This window comes from Phacochoerus africanus, chromosome 7 (genome assembly GCF_016906955.1).
Source record: "Phacochoerus africanus isolate WHEZ1 chromosome 7, ROS_Pafr_v1, whole genome shotgun sequence".
NCBI lineage: Eukaryota > Metazoa > Chordata > Mammalia > Artiodactyla > Suidae > Phacochoerus > Phacochoerus africanus.
In genome coordinates this window covers 23,457,035-23,475,154 of record NC_062550.1, presented here as the reverse complement: position 1 = coordinate 23,475,154, position 18,120 = coordinate 23,457,035, and the positions used below count along the sequence as shown (strand labels likewise).

General features: G+C 35.4%; 1 pseudogene; it reads left to right on the top strand.

The window, feature by feature from the left end:
• The first annotated feature begins 13,911 nt into the window (after positions 1 to 13,911).
• On the top strand, positions 13,912 to 14,849 carry LOC125131690 (olfactory receptor 6C68-like; annotated as a pseudogene).
• Positions 14,850 to 18,120: the final 3,271 nt, after the last annotated feature.

Here is an 18,120-nt window from a genome sequence, read left to right as displayed (position 1 = left end):
AATGTGTCTCTGGATAAACCAACACAAAAGATGCACATCTCCCTCATTTTTTCATTAAGCCGATAACCAATAGCGTCATCTCTTAGCTTTTACATCAATCAGGTTGATGTCACTGGCATTTAATCCTTCATTTTCCCTTCAATTCATATACTTAGCAACTAATTATTGATCACTGCATTGTGATGAACCCAATACATAATTTTTAATCCTTTAGCCAGAACCTATCCTAATTACTTCATTCCTTTTTCTTCTTTTCAATGTTTTTCTCACACATTTTACATTGGTATAGAGTTGTCATTCTTTTATAATGAATTATAATTGACATACAATATTAGTTTCAAGCATACAACACGGTGACTCAATATTTTTATGCATGATGACATGATCACCACAATAAGTCTAGTTACATTATGTCTGTTGAGTGTACTGTCTGCAAAACATCATGAGGGAATGTTCTGGGATGAAAGAGACCTTCCATGTAATATGCATTTTGGCAAGTACTTGAATGGATATATTTTTCATTATTTCTCAAAATTTACACTAAAAATGGGTGTATTTTCTTATTTTAATTATACTTCAATAATGTTAATTAAAACAAAGAAAATGAGCAAAACGACTTCAATAGGAACAACACATAAAGAAATGTTCAAATGGTAAATAAATAAGCACATGAAAATGAGATATGACTGCAGACACACATACAGGCATCCACACACAGTCCAAATGAGATGTGGAGTTCTTACTACTCACGGGAATGTAATTGGTACACCCACTTTGAAAAATATACCACATGACTATCCAATAAAATCTTAAGTATATTACCACCAGAAATATATGCGTATGTAAACAAAAAACATATACAGTATCTTCATACTGAGACTATTGAAAATAAGCAAGAGCTGGCAACTTGAATGTACATCACCAGCAATGCAAATAAACATTGCCATGTTTATACATGGAGTCAATATACAGCAGTTAAAAAGAATAAGCTATTGCTATATCCCAAGAGTTTTTGGATGTCACAAACACTCCAAAAAATGTTGCACAAAAGACCAGGGATACAAAGGTATAGTGTATTAATTCTTTTAGATCAAGCTCAAAAACAAGCCAGAGTAATATAGAATAACAGAAGTTAGAATAGTGGCTACCTTTGGTAGAATCTTGACTGCCAGAGGGTAAAAAAGAGTTAACCTTGATGACTGGTAATAGTCTAGATCTTAATCTGAGTGGTGGTCAATTTGGCTGTATATATGTATAAATATTAGGTAACCAGTATAACTTAATTCTGCGCTGTCACTACACTTTTTCTTGTGGTATATATCAATGTATTATTAAAGTGAAACTGAGACATTTCCAGGAAAACAAAAAAATAGGAAATTCAGCAACAGTATACCTACACTAAATAATTATAATAATAGTGCTTTTTACAGCTAATAAAAATAATGATGTGTATTCTTGAAGATGCCATGAGTTAGGAAGAACACTGGATAAGAGAATAAACTGGAAATTTAAATGCATATCATCTGCATAAATAAAACAACTTTTGGGTAAATGGAGATTTTTTAAAACAGCAAATATTTCTGGAAAATTAGTATTTTTCACAGAACTACCAGAAAGTTTGAGGATTTTTAATAACTTGTCTGTATGCCAGAATAAAGGATAAAGAGAGTTTCATAATATATTTATTGTTTTATTACTACTTGAGAAACTTTTGGCTTAGCTAGACTCACACATCTTTTAAGTCCTTTAAGGAATTCCTGAATTTAGAAAATGTCAATTCAGGAGTTCCCTTAGTGGCTCAGTGGTTAACGAATCTGACTAGCATCCATGAGGATGCAGGTTCCATCCCTGGCCTTGCTCAGTGGGCTAAGGACCCAGCGTTGCACTGAGCTGTGGTGTAGGTTGCAGATGTGGCTCGAATCCCACATTGCTGGGGCTGTGGCTGTGGCTGGCAGCTACAGCTCTGATTCAACCCCTATCCTGGGAACCTCCACATGCAGCAGATGTGGTCCTAAAAAGAACAAAAGACCAAAAAACAGAGAAAAAAACTAATAGAAAATACCAATTCAGGCTTTAATTTTTGAAAACAAAAATCCGAATTCTATCCAAACATCAACTACACTCTACTTAAAAATAAAGGTGATGGACGCATACATTACTTTCGTTGTGGTTAGGGTTTCACAGAGGTAGGCATAGTTACAAACTCAGAGTGCTTTCTACATTATATATGTGTGTTTTTGTATATCAATTATGTGTCCCAGTAAAGCTGCTGACAAAATAGAAAAAGCAGGATTAAAACTTGGAGAGGAAGATTTTGTCATCTTCTTTATATATTTAATGCACAATGGCTAGAGAATTTTATTTCACAAATTAACATTCTAGAACTACTTTCTAAAGCCTCTGAGATGTATAGTGTAAGAACCCGTGTATTGTAAGATTTTTAATCTATATTAAGAATATCTCTAAGATACGAAGTTTTATTACCAGAGTAACTACAGGGCCATTTGATCTTAGATAGCCTGTGTTAGCATATCTAAGAACTTTATCTTTAAAAATATTAGGAGGTTAATTTTCAGTTATAGGTTTAGGGGGGGCATTCAATAGTGTCTTTCTAGGTGTTGCCTAGTAACATAGAGGGTCAAAGATCTGGCATTGACACTGTTGTAGATCAGGTGGCTGCTCTGATGTGGCTTTGATCCCTGGTGCTAGAACTTTCACGTCTTGAAAATGGACCAAAAAAAAAGAAAAAGAGGAGTTTCTGTCATGGCTCAGTGGTTAACGAATCCAACAAGTAACCATGAGGTTGCGGGTTCAATCTGTGGCCTCCCTCAGTGGGTTAAGGATCTGGCATTGCTGTGAGCTCTGGTGTAGGTTGCAGATGCAGCTCGGATCCCGCATTGCTGTGGCTCTGGTGTAGGCTGGTGGCTAGAGCTCCAATTAGACCCCTAGCCTGGGAACCTCCATATGCCATGGGAGCAGCCCTACAAAAGGCAAAAAGACAACACACACACACACACACACACAAAAAGAAAACTGGAGAAGTGAATGTTGTTCTCTCTTAAGGAGACTGATCCTCTCTCTTGAGTGGTATAGCCTCATGCTTTGATAACCACAGGCTGAAATTTAAGCCAATTTGGTTTAGAAAACATATTAGGCATGTGGTAAATATTAGGAAGAACTACAGAGTCCCTACTCTTCATATTCTCTCCAACTGGAGGTGCTTTTTATTATAAACTCATTCCCCCAAAGTTAAAAAATACATGATTCATGCAATTTTCCAATGAAGACAGCAAAATATATTTAATTAATTTCAACAATGATATCAGTAAGATATATAATATTAAATAATTTAATAATTAAACATGTATAATTTATAGAGAAATATATAACCTATAATTAAATAGTTTTCCAGGAGCATATCTACAATTAGATTGTAAAGTCAGGCAGGTCCTCTCCTCCTTTATTTCCAAGATATGGACATTTTTTCAATAGTATATTCAACTCCTAAATTCCTCTCCCTATACTTCCCCTGATGGACGGATTTTGAATAGGAATATGATACGCTAGATGCATCCTATTCCCTTTGCTCGCATATGGTTGTTGTTCTACAGACCAGATTTCAAATCAACTGAAATCTTGCAGCAAAAGGGTCTTCCAAGATGCAGGAGTAGATCTGGAACTTCTAACACTGCCCTATCTGATCGCTATGACTAACTCAAGATACTCTTATTGGGATGTTCGAAGCCATGATTTCAATAACCCTGTAATAAATTTGGTAATTTAATCCACATTTACTTGCCTACTTTCCCTCTCTACTTGACTCAGAACTCAGGCAAGGAACAAAGGTGGAGTTCCTTCAGGTACCATGGTCCCAAGTGTGCCAATGAGTGACACAAACATTTCTGTGTATACAAGTGATATTACACATTGGAAGTAAAGTGTGACAATATACCTCAAAGTTCTAAAATGTAAGTGGCTTTTGCCTCAGGAATTCCCTTTCTGATAATATAAAGTAAGGGAAAAAAGGAGGCTTATATAAAATATTTAATATATAATATAACAAGTTCAATATGAGAAACTTCATTAAATAATGCTTTCTCCGTAAAGAGCATAATGCAAAAATTATGATGCAAACCTATATTTTCACCATGTAAATATTTACAGTTATTGGCACAGAAACTATATATATATATATATATATATACACAAATATATACACACAAATTTCAAATACATATGTATATATATTTTTTCCAAGTGAACACATAGACATAAAGCAACTTTGTTGTATTTCCTTAACACTTTGCTACCTATGAGTTCAAGAGTATCCAAAAATATCTTTTCATCACAAAGTTATTATTTTACTCTAGGAATAAGTCCTTAAAATTGTTGCCTCTTCTTGTCTCCAAGGACATGATTCCCACTGCTGCCTGTGTTAGGTATTCTGCCAAACTTCAATGCATATTAGATTCTTTAGTCATGTTTGAACTTTGCTCATAAAGGACTATATTTATCCACACAGAGAGTTGCTGTTCATCCATAAGAGTCAGAGATAATGAAATATTCATCTTACTTCATTGGGGGAAAAAACCTATCTTTGCCAAGAGAAATCAGAGTATAGGCAATCTACAGATTCAATGTAATACCTATCAAATTACCAAGGACATTTTTCACAGAACTTGAACAAAATATTTTCAAGTTTGTTTGGAAGCACACAAGACTCAGAATAGCCCTGAAAAAGAAAAATGGAGCTGGAGGAATCAGGCTCCCGGACTTCACACTATACTACAAAGCAACAACCATCAAAACTGCATGGTACTGGCACAAAGACAGAAATATACATCAGTGGAACAGGACAGAAAGCCCAGAATTCAACCATGCACCTACAGCCAACTCATCTATGACAAAGGAGGCAAGGATGTACAAAGGAGAAAGGAAAGCTTGTTCAATAAGTGGTGCTGGGAAAACTGGACAGCCACATGGAAAAGAATGAAATTACAACACTCCCTAACACCATACACAAAAATAAACTCCAAATGGATTCAAGACCTATATATAAGACCAGACACTATCAAACTCTTAGAGGAAAACATGCGCCAAACACTCTCTGACATGAACGACAGCAACATCTTCTCAGATCCACCTATCAGACTACTGACAATAAAAACAAAAATAAACTAATGGGACCTAATCAAACTTCAAAGTTTCTGCACAGCAAAGGAAACCCTAAACAACACAAAAAGACAACCCACACAATGCGAGAAAATCTTTGCAAGTGAATCCACTGACAAGGGATTCATCTCCAAAATTTATAAACACCTTCTGCAGCTCCATACCAAAAAACAAACAACCCCATCCAAAAATGGGCAGAAGATCTAAACAGACAGTTCTCCAAAGAATACATATAGATGGCCAAAATACACATGAAAAGATGTTCAACATCAGTCATTATCAGAGAAATGCAAATCAAAACCACTCTGAGGTACCACCTTACACCAGCCAGAATGGCCATCATCCAAAAGTCTACAAACAAGAAGTGCTGGAGAGGGTGTGGAGAAAAAGGAACCCTAGTACACTGTTGGTAGGATTGTAAATTGGTGCAACCACTGTGGAAAGCAGTATGGAAATTCCTTAGAAAATGAAACATAGAACTACCATTTGATCCAGCAATACCACTCCTGGGCGTCTATCCAGAGAAAACCATGACTCGCAAAGACACATGTACTCCGATGTTCACTGCAGCACTATTTTCAATAGCCAAAACATGGAAACAACCTAAATGTCCATTGACAGAGGAGTGGACAAAGAAAATGGTACATATACACTATGGAATATTACTCGGTCATTAAAAGGAACGAAACACCAGCATTTTTAGCAACATGGATGGACACCTAAAAGTTATCATGCTAAGTGAAGTCAGTCAGACAATGAGACACCAACATCAAATGCTATCACTGACACACAGAATCTGAAAAAAGGGCACAATGAACTTCTTTGCAGAACAGATTTTGCAGAACAGACTTTGCAGAACAGACTTTGAAAAACTTACGGTTTCCAAAGGAGACCATTTGGGGGGTGGGGGATGCACTGGTGGTGTGGGATGGAAATCCTATACAATTGGATTGTGATGATCACTGTACAACTCTAAATGTAATAAATTCATTGAGAAATAACAAAAAAAAATGCATTACCTGAAAATATGACATTATTTGAAATGCTTGTGCATTTGAAATTCAAAATTAATCTATTACTCTCTTCCTCTTCACAATCCTATATATAAAACACAACAGTATTTTATAACAAATGGAGAACAAATGCCTTGACATTTTACAGGAAATTTTGTTCAGCTTCCCAATTCCTATGAATCTGGAATCTCACCTCAACCTGCCCTGAAAAAAAATGGACTTATTTACAACTCCCAAAGTTGTATATGTACGATTCAAAATTAAGCCCCAGGAATACACTCCCTAAAGCCACTGAAGTCTAGGTAGGCCATATTTATTGAGAAACCACGATACGGCTGGTTCTGCTGCAGGTACTACTGCCCATCATTTCGCTCAATTATTTGAGGTGTCATAAGACATTGTCTCTAAAGTTTGTAGAGGGTCACATAAGTGCTGTTTGGCTGAGTCCACACAAGTGCATCCTGCCCTGCATTCACATACAAGCAGACTTTCGTTTTTGGACAAAGCCACATTAACCTGAAGAGACTATCTGAGATAAAACTTACTTGAGGCTAGTTCTTATTAAATTCTGCTGGAAATTTTAACTATTTTTATAAAAGAGCTCATATACTAACTCTAACGTTTTTTGTAAAGTTAAAAAACAACTTTGCCCTAGGTGTTTAAAGTAGGTATTAGACATTTCTGTTTCAAAAGTAAAATAAAATTTACCATCGTACACATCAAAGTCAGAGAACTTATTAAGATGAAGGCTTAAAGTTGACACATACAGCATAGAGTTTACATCGTTTTAATAGGGAAATTACCAAATTCTCTCCCTCTAAAATCAGTAGCAAGACAGGAATGTCTAATTTCACCATTTCTATTCATTATTGCACTGGAGCTTCTAATCAATGTAATAATGCAAGAAAAAAGTCCAGATGGGAAAGAAACAACACTGACTTTATCCTTCATTGAACTGCTATTTATATAGAAAATTCTCAAAAATCTACTCAAAAATACTACCATAAATATTTTAATAAAGTTAAGAAACACAAGGTCAATAAAATGCAATAATCAGAAAGTTAATTAAAATATAGCATAAAATCATACTGAATACTTAGGGCAAAAAAAAAAACAAAAGATATCCAAAGCCTCTCTAATGCAACCCACTGAACACTGCTGAAAAATATTTTAAGGATCTAAATAAATGGATAGATGCACCATGATTATGGAACAAAGATTCAGGCCTACAAGTATAATGAAATAAATTCTCACAATGACCTGAATGAACCTGAAAGCAAACCCTTTCTCAGTTAAGCCTCCAGATGAAAACACAACACAGCTCACACCTTGTTTAAAGATCCTAAGCAGAGGACGGAGGAAAGCTGTGCCTGGAATCCTGATGCACAAAAACTATGAGATAAGAAGCACGCAGTTTTGGGAGTTCCCATCGTGGCTCAGTGGTTAACGAATCTGACTAGGAACCATGAGGTTGCAGGTTTGATCCCTGGCCTCGCTCAGTGGATTAAGGATCCTGCATTGCTGTCAGCTGTGGTGTAGGTTGCAGACACGGCTCAGATCCTGCATTGCTGTGGCTCTGGTGTAGGCAGTTCTGGAGTAGGCCAGTGGCTACAGCTCTGATTAGACCCCTAGCCTGGGAACCTCCATATGCTGCGGGAAGCGGCCCTAGAAAAGGCAAAAAGACAAAAAAAAAAAAAGAAGCATGCAGTTTTAAACAACTAAGTTGGTCGGCATGGGTTATACAATAATAAAAAACTAATACGAGCTTTAGGAAATGTCTATAGCTGTCATTAAAATGCAGTCGTTTGGATTATTTTATGTTCCTATTTTTCTTGCTTATTTCTCAGCATATAAAAAAGGCTTCAACATGGACTAACTCCATGACTTTAATATTGAAACCTTTCTTTGTTTACATATCTTCATTGTTTGCAAGTTGATATACATTTAGGCTCAAATGCCTAAGTCAGAGAAAAATATAAAAATGGAACCAAAACAGGAGAAAACTATCTTCAAGAATACAACTATCCTAATGGTGTACAGACAGGATAGTTACACATATATAAAGTAATAATGAATATTACAACAGCAACCTCTGCAACTCTATGCTTCATGAACCATGATTACCTTCATGCGATTTTTTTCTAGGAGACTAGACATTACAGAAAAAAGTGATTGAAGAGAAGGTTCACAGACATCCAAGGAGAAATCTAAAGTAATTGAAATGAGGATGATCCTCGCTGCCGCTGGAAAACAGCAGATGAAGGCTTCTAGAAACACTGCTGTGGAACCCAGGCCTCTAAAGGCCACATCAAAAGCACATTTCTTCCTTTCTAATTTTTTTTTATTCAGATAATCACTGGGACACATTCACTTGCTGAGTGTTTCTCGGAGTGAAAAATTAAGCTGAGGAGTTCCTGCTGTGGTGCACTTTCCCAACATGTTGCTTAAGGTCTCACGCAGCCTCTCAAGTGTTTACTGCAGTAGGAACGGGGTTTCTTCATTCACTATTCTCTGACATCTCTAATGCTTATGGGAAGCAATTCTCCCCAGAATCCTCTCCTGATGTCCCCGTAAACTGAGGAAAACAAAATTATGAATCGAACTGTCTACTGATCTTCCATATTTGTGCAGTTGCAGAGAACTCTCTCTAGTACAAAGAAAGATGCTGAGCCTTTTTCTAAGACAATGTATTAAGATTATCCACCCAACTACATTCATGACTAATGATTTCTTTTCCTAGATTAGGACTACATATGCTTTTAATTCATTTGATGACAAATCTATATCAAAGCCATACAAATTTACAAAGTTGTCTACCTACAACTAAGAATTTCTCACAGAGCAATTGTCTGGAGTTTATGCAGTCATGTGTGCAAATATATTTATATAAAACATTTAGGTAGTATTTTGTATTAGAAAAAAAGAAATGTAAACAACATACATTTCCAAACTGGTGGTAATTATTATAAAAGAGATAATAAAATTATATAAATACAGTCATTAAAAACTGCTATAAATCTCCATATGTTACTAAGCACGGACACCCATAACAGGCTGCATGAAAACTGTAGATTACAACAGTGTTTTGCAAGTTTACTTCTGTACTTATGTTTGAGTGAGAAAAACTCTGACAATACTTTTATAAGATACTTTGCAATGGTAATCTCTATGTCATTATTTGTCTTTTTACCTTCGCATTCTCCTTCATAATACCTATGAGTTACATAAGGAAAGTAGAGAAAGCTTTTATCTGCCAGTTTCATTGCTTTAGAAAATACAAGAAAAAAATTAAACATTTTATTGTTTGATTATATTAGCCACCACCATCACAGTGTATTTAATATCATTCTTGCACTTTCTTGTCCATAAGGGCACTGTCCCCATTCTGTCAGGTTCACTGTCAAAACTTTATATTAATATTCCTTGGTGACTTTCAAACCTGGGTCTCCAAGGACTCTTTTGTTTGTTGAGTCTAATGATCCTTGTTATGCGTAGAATACATAAATTAACAAGCCACAGTATTTGGTGCAAATATGTTTTCCTGACCAACGAGTTTAGAAGATTACCTACCCCTGATCACTCAATAGCCTGATATACCCAGCCCTTAAAATAGGCATTACTTTATTTAGCTAGCCAGAGGAAGAACATGCATTCCTTCCTAAAATGGCACAGAACCTCTTAATAGAAGATGTTCTATGGTATAGAAAGCATATGGTATGGTATATGATATAGGAGGGCTATGGATATTTCCAGGGAATTTCTAGCTGAGGTAGTTTCCTGAGAAAACCTGGCATTCAGGTCTCCACTAGCATACTCCTGTTCAGCCTGTGTCTCATTAAGAATATGCTCAAACAGACTGTCAAGAGATACCATGAAATAACTTACAGCTTAAAGGGTAAGTATGAAAATGTTTGGTGCCTCACCTAGTTTCATTGTATGTCTGCATATATTCTGGCAGAAGGTAGGAGGTGGATGGGAAATGTCATGATAGAGTTCTCTCTTTAACCAAAATGTTAGACATAGATAGCCAATACAGTTAGCATTTGAAGGGACTACCCTACAGTCATTTATGAGATACAGTTTTTGTTCTAGAATGATGGCCCTAGAAATCATTAGCAGGCCTGGCTGAGGAACACTCAGAAATAAAACATCCTGCAACCACACACGAACACACAAAAAATAAAATCCAACTGCACATGTGCACACACACACACATCAACTGCAGACTCACATACTCAAATTTTATTCATTTTTTCATCTTTTGCACAAATAAAATCCTCTGTGAAAGTTAAATACTTAAAGCAGGACTTGGTCAATCTGAATAGGTTGGCATTGTTAAATATTTAATATTTATGTTAGACTGGAATAAGGGAAAAACAATATGGTGATTATTAAAAATGAAATCGTTTCCAGACCCAAGCAAAGCTGAGTCAAATTCCAAGAGAACTACTGGGAGTGAACTTAGCTCATGAAAAAGAAGAAAACAGGACAGAGCTTCTCATGTGAGCGATGGTCACCGTGTATGATAATGCACTGTTTAAGAGGGTATTAGCTTTCCATCAAACTTTATCTACCCTGAGTCTCAATTAACACCCCTGCCTATGATGGCATCTGTCTACCCTGGAGACTGCATCCTGTATACTGAGCCCATAGTATCAGAAGACAGGGTTTACTGGCTCAGATGAAAGAGAGGAAGACATTGCTCAAAACGCTGTGAAATAAGTTAAACAGAGAAAGACAAACACTGTATGATCTCACTTTTATGTGAACTCTATAAAACAAAAAACAACCAACCAAAAGAAACCCAGTTTCACAGATTCAGAGAATAGACTGGTGGTTTCATAGGTGGGGAGTGGGGAGCAGTAGGAGAAATGGTAGAAGGGGCTCAAATGATACAAACTTCAGTTTAACGTAAATAAGTCATGGAGATGGAATTTATAGCATAGTGACTACAGTTAATAGTAACGTATTGCATATTTGAAAGTAAGAAAGTAGATCTTACAAGTTCTCATCATAAGAAAAAAATGGTGGATAACTATATAAGGTGATGGACGTTAACCAGACATAATGCGGAGATTATTTTACCACGTATACAAACATTGAATTGTTATGTTGTTTACCAGAAATTAATATAAAGTTAAATGTTAATTATGCATTATTTTTAAAAAAATCTCCTTGGTCATATCTGAATGATGCTAGTGGAAGAAATATTTTGAAAAATTAGTAAATGAAGGGAAATAATTTTTTGGAAAAAAAAGCTCTCATAGTACATGTATCAGTATTTTCTGAGAAAAATATTCTAAAAACAAGAGGAAATGGCATATTCCTAGGAGATCCACTTTGCATTTAGCAAAGGTAAGGGACTAGAGCCCTGAGGACATTACTTATAGGTTAGAAACTGATTATCAATCAGTATAATTGAGGATATTTGAGAAATGATTCCCACCTACCTTGATCTTATTAAGCCAGAATAATATAGTCTCTACTCTTCCGACAATATTTCACTGAAAGAAATACTGAGCCAACATGGAAGGGTCAATGTACAAACAGGAACAAAGAACAAAATAGAAAATTAGCTAGCTGCACTTTGGTGATGGGCAGCCCCATCAGCCACATGAATTGAGTGACTGCACATGTTTAGATTTTTCCAAGTGCACATTTGCATCAGATGCATCACCATAATTACTTATTACTCCTGCCCCATTTGCTTCTCAAGTATCTTGTTTGACAAAGAATTATATATTAATACTACCTTTAATTATTCATACAAATACTGTCATCATGAAACCAAGATATTCACGTAAATGTGCGCTAATGACCAGAGTGCAGTGATTCAGGCCAGGACTCTGGAGCCTTTCTGGGTAGATATTGAATATCTAGGAAATAGTGGACTTAGTTTTTATTTCTCTGCACCCTAGATTTCCCACTGTTAAAGTGGAGCACATATAAATCTCTACCTCACCAGACATCAAAAGGCTTATATGACGACGTCTGTCATAGACTTAGACCAGTGCCTGGAGCATAAGAAGAGACTAGTAAGCAGGCATTATTATGATTATATCGAAATATATTTAGGTTATGACTGATACTGAATTAATTCATAGGATATATGATAAAGTACTTCTTGATAATGCTGAGGTTAAACCCAGAGAGTAAGCAATTGAGAAATAAATGCAAAATGTAAAAATAAAGGCAAAAATGTTGACTTGAAAGAAATAGAATGGAGGCAACAAACTTTCAAGGAAAGGATATTCAGCAAATTTTGTCTGGACTTTTTCTCCATAACATGGTATGTAAATATGTTTCAATCTGAGTGGTAAAATGAGGCATCAAAGTATAGATTTATATCCTATAGAACTCAATTAATTACACTCAGCATAACCTCACAAGGTGATGAAAGTGCAATAAAGTAACCAGGCTGTCTTGCAGAGTGTTATCCAAGAAGTCACATAAGATATAAGAAGTGAAGCCTCCACTAGAACCTCAAAACTATATACATGTTTTGTAGTCTTTTACTCTTAAATAATGAATGATCAAACGTTAGAAAGCAAAAAATATATATATTCATTTAAGAGAGAACTGAAATGCCTAGTTTGGGTCTTGGTATGAAACTTTATGATGTTAATAATTCCCAAAGTTTACAGCAAAGAAATTAAACTACAGTTAATATTTTTTAAATTTTGCTTATGAATTGAGTAAAGCATTTGGCAGTACTAAAAACTATATTAATAGATGAAATGAGAAATAAATGTTATATAATAAAAAAATGCAGTGTTATCTTTATAGAAGTAACACAAAATATAGGAACTGAAGCTTTGACTAGAACCACAAAACTACAAATTGGATGTTTTTGAGTCAAAACATATTTTGCCCTTAAAATGAATGACCACTCCCACTCATCAGAAAGTAAAACAAAAAATTGAATTGAAGAGAGCTGAAATGTCTTCTTTGGGTCCTGCTCTAAAACTTTATTTTAGTATTTTAATGCCCAAAGTTTAAAGCAAAGGAATAAAACAGAACTTAATATTTTTTTAAAACATTACTTAAGAATTGAAGGAAAATGGAGTTCCCATCGTGGCTCAGTGGTTAACAAATCTGACTAGGAACCATGAGGTTGCAGGTTCAATCCCTGGCCTTGGTCAGTGGGTTAAGGATCCGGCGTTGCCATGAGCTGTGCTGTAGGTCGCAGACTTGGCTCAGATCCCACATTGCTGTGTCTCTGGTGTAGGCCAGTGGCTACAGCTCCGATTAGCCCCCTAGCCTGGGAACCTCCATATGCCACGGGAGCAGCCCTAGAAGAGGCAAAAAGACAAAAAAAAAAAAAAAGGAACTGCAGGAAAACATTGGGCAGTATTAAAACCTAGCTACAATATAGAAAATGAAATATTAACATAATGTAATAAAAATCAAAAACTCAGGGTAGGAGCTAAAAATACTTAATTCAATATGAATTGAATTTAGGAGTTTACTAAAGGAACAGTTAGACTGTAAGTCAACAACTAAAAGGTATAAAATAATTTTACTTGTCATTATGTATAAATAGATCGGGGAAGGTCTGCTCACTGTAAAATATGAAATGCATTCCTCGGATCCACAAGTAAAACTGATGGATGTTGGAGGAGTTGAATATACAAGAGAGTGTTCATCACGGATGATGGTGTCATTGAATTCTGCATTCAAATCTCTGACATTGACATGTAGGGTTGGCAAAATCCAGGAGTCAATAATGAGAAACCACACTGCAATAACAACATTCATCCTTCTGGGACTGACAGAAGATCCCCAGCTGCAGCTTTTGCTTTTCCTTTTCCTCTTTCTCACCTACATACTGAGTGTAGCCGGAAATCTGACCATCATCACCCTAACCTTGCTGGATCCCCCCTTAAAACCCCCATGTATTTTCTCCTCCAAAATTTCTCTCTCCTAGAAATCTCATTTACAACTGCCTGTATTCCAAGATTCCTATACAGTATATCAACTGGGGACAGAACAATTACCTATAATGCATGTCTCACTCAATTATTTTCTACAGATCTTTTTGGGATAACTGAGTTCTTTCTCTTGGCAGCCATGGCATATGATCGCTATGTGGCCATCTGCAAACCCCTGCATTACATGACAATCATGAGCAACAAACTCTGCAAAACAATGGTTGTCTGCTGTTGGGGGGCAGCACTTCTGATTATCCTCCCTCCACTCAGCTTAGGTTTTCATCTGGAATTCTGTGATTCCAATCTCATTGATCATTTTGCCTGTGATGCATCTACTCTCCTAAAGATCTCATGCTCAGACACCTGGTTAATTGAGAAGATGGTTATAGCCTGTGCTGTGCTCACTCTCATCACCACTCTTGTAGGTGTGGTTCTCTCCTACATAAACATCATCAGGACGATTCTAAAATTCCCTTCTGCCCAACAAAGCAAAAAAGCCTTTTCTACCTGTTCTTCCCACATGATTGTCGTTTCCATCACCTATGGCAGCTGCATCTTCATCTACATCAAACCATCTGCCAAAGAAGAGGTAAATCTCAATAAAGGAGTGGCATTGCTTCTTTCTTCCATTTCACCAATGCTGAATCCTTTTATATATACTCTGAGGAATAAGCAAGTTAAACTAGCCTTTCAGGACTCACTCAAAAAAATTACATTTCTTTTAAGAAAGTAAAATGTGTCTCTTGATAAAGGCACTCAAAAGATGCAAATCTACCTTATTTTTCCATAAAGCTGATAACCAATATTATAGTTTCTTAGCTTTTACACCAATCAGGTTGACGTCACTGGCATTCAATCATTCATTTTCCCTTCAATTCATATACTTAGCAACTAATTATTGATCACTGCTTTGTGACGAACCAAATATATCAGTTTTAATCCTTTACCTAGAACCTACCTAATTCGTTCCTTTTTCAACTTTTAGATGTTTTTCTCACATATTTTACAATATTGGTGTAGAGCTGCCTTTCTTTCATAATGAATTATAATTGACACACATATGAGTTTCAAGGGTACAACACAGTCACTTAATATTTTTGAAATGATGACAAAATGATCATCACATCATCACCATCACATTCTGAATCCTGATGAAATCATCACCACAGTAAGTCTAGTTACAATCCATCTGTTCAGTGTACTCTCTGAAAATCATCATGAGGGAATGTTTTGGGATGGAAGAGACCTTTCATATAACCTGTGGTTTGGTAAGTACTTGAATGGATCTATTCTTCACTATTTCTCAAATTTTATAATAAAAATGGATGTATTTATTATAAATGATACTTCAATAATGTTAGTTAAAATGTAAAGAAAATGAGCCAAATATCTTCATCAGGAACATCACATGAAGAAATATCCAAATGGTAATTAGCACATGAAAATGATATGACTGCAGACACACACAGGCATCTACACAGAGTCCAAAGGAGAAGTGGAATTCTTACACACTACTCTCAGGAAGGTAACTGGTGCACACACTTTATAATATATACCACATGGCTATCAATTAAAATCTTTGGTATACTACCACCAGAAATCTATGCCTATGGAAACAAAAATTATGCATAATACCTTCACCCTGAGACTACTGAAAATAAGCAAGATCTGGCAACTTGAATGTACATCACCAGCAATACAAATAAACTTTGCCATGTTTATACATGGAGTCAATATACAGCAGTAAAAAAGAACAAGCTATTGCTATATCCCAAGAGGTTTTGGATGTCACAAACACTCCAAAAAATGTTGCACAAAAAAAGAGGGATACAAAGGCATAGTGTATTAATTCTTTCAGATCAAGCTCAAAACCAAGCCACATTAATATACAATAACAGAAGTTAGAAGAGTGGCTACCTTTGGTAGAATCTTGACTGACAGAGGGTAAAAGAGAGTTCACTTGATTGCTGGTAATAGTCCATATCTTTATCTGGGGGCTGATATTTGGATGTATATATTTATAAAGATTAGTTAACCAGTATAACTTAAATTTATGCCCTTACTACACTTTTGCTGTTACATTTTATGAGTTAAATATCAATAGATTATTAAAGTGAAACCTAGAAATTTCCAGGAAAACAAAACCTAAGTGAATTTTCCAGTTTACCTACACACACAAAAAAAATAATAGTAACAGAGTGCTTTCTAAAACTAGAAAAAATAATGCTGTGTATTCTTGAAGATGCCAAGAGTGATGAAGAACAGTGGATGAGAGAATAAACTGTAAAGTTAAATACATGTCATCTGCAAAAAGAAAAAAAAAAACTTTCAGGTAAATAGAGATTTTGCAAAACAACAAACACTTCTGGAAAATTAATATTTTTGCCATAATTACTAGAAAGTTTGAAGTTTCGTTAATAAATTATCTGTATGCCAGAATAAAGAATAAAGAGAGTGTCATAATATATTTAATGTTTTATTACCACTTCAGAAACTTTTGGCCAAGCTAGACTCACATCATTTAAGTCCTTGAAGGAATTCAGTCAATTTAGAAATGTCAATTCAGGATCTAGTTTTGGGAAAAAAAATCCAAATTCTATCCAAAGATCAACTACACTCTACTTAAAATTAAACGGGATGGATGTGTTCATTTGTCTTTGCTTGTGGCTAGGGTTTCACAGATGTAGGCATAGTTACAAACTCAGAGAACTGTCTCCATTACACATGTGCATTTGTGTATATCAATTATGTGTCCAGTAAAGCTGCTGATAAAAACATAGGCAGTATGAAAACCTGGGGAGGAAGACTCTGTCAACTTTTTATACATTTAAAGCACAAGAGCTAGAGAATTTTATTTCACAAATTAACATTCTAGAACTACTTTCTAAGACCTCTGAGCCTGTATATTGTAAAAACCTATATATTGTAAGATTTTTACCCATCTAAATCTTGAATATCCCTAAGGTATGATATTTTATTACCAGAGTATCTATAGTGTCATTTGATCTTAGATGGCCTGTGCTAGATACCTTACCTAAGAACTTCGTATTGGAAAAATATTAGGAGGTAACTTTTAAATTATAGGTTTAGGGCAGCCATTCAACAGTGTCTTTCTAGGAGTTGCCTAGTGGCATAGAGGGTCAAGAATCCGACACTGACACTGTTGCGGCTTGGGTGGCTGCTCTGCTGTGGCCTTGGTGCTAAACTTTCACATGTCTTGGACATAGCCAAAAACAGTAAAATAAAAAGAAAACTGGAAAAGTGGAAGTTGTCTGTCTTTAAGGAGAACTGATCACCTTGCTTGAGTGGTATAGTCATATGCTTTGATAACCACAGACTTAAATTTAAGCCTATTTGGTTTAGAAAAAATATTAGAAATGTGGTTAATATAAGGAAGAAATATAGAGTCCCTACTCTTCATATTCTCTCCAAGTGGAGGTGCATTTTATTATAGACTAATTCCTCAAAAGTTAAAAAATACAGGATTCCTGCAAATTTTCAATGAATAGAGCAAAATGTTCTTAACTAATTTAAATAATGAAACCAGTAAGATTTACAACACTAAACAATTTTAGTTATTTAAAAACCTATAATCTTTAGAGAAAATACACAATCTATAATTAAATAATTTTAGATGAACCTATTTACAATTATATTTTAAAGACAGGCAGGTACTCTTCTCCTTTATTTCCAAGATATGGATTTATTTCAATAAAATATTTGTACAATTTTCTAAATTCACTCCTCCCTATCTTTCCCTTGATGGGTGGATTTGTGTTTTTTTGATTTTTTGGGTTTTGTTTTTTTTTTTTTTTTTTGACTTTTATTATTTGTTCAGATAGGTTCCTCCTACGCCAACTTGATGAAGGGTTTCTATCAGAAATGGGTGTTGGATTTTGTCAAAGGCTTTTTCTGTGTCTATTGAGAGGATGGTATGGTTTTTTTGTTTTGTTTTTTTTTTTTTTTTTTTTCTGTCTTTTTGCTATTTCTTTGGGCCTCTCCTG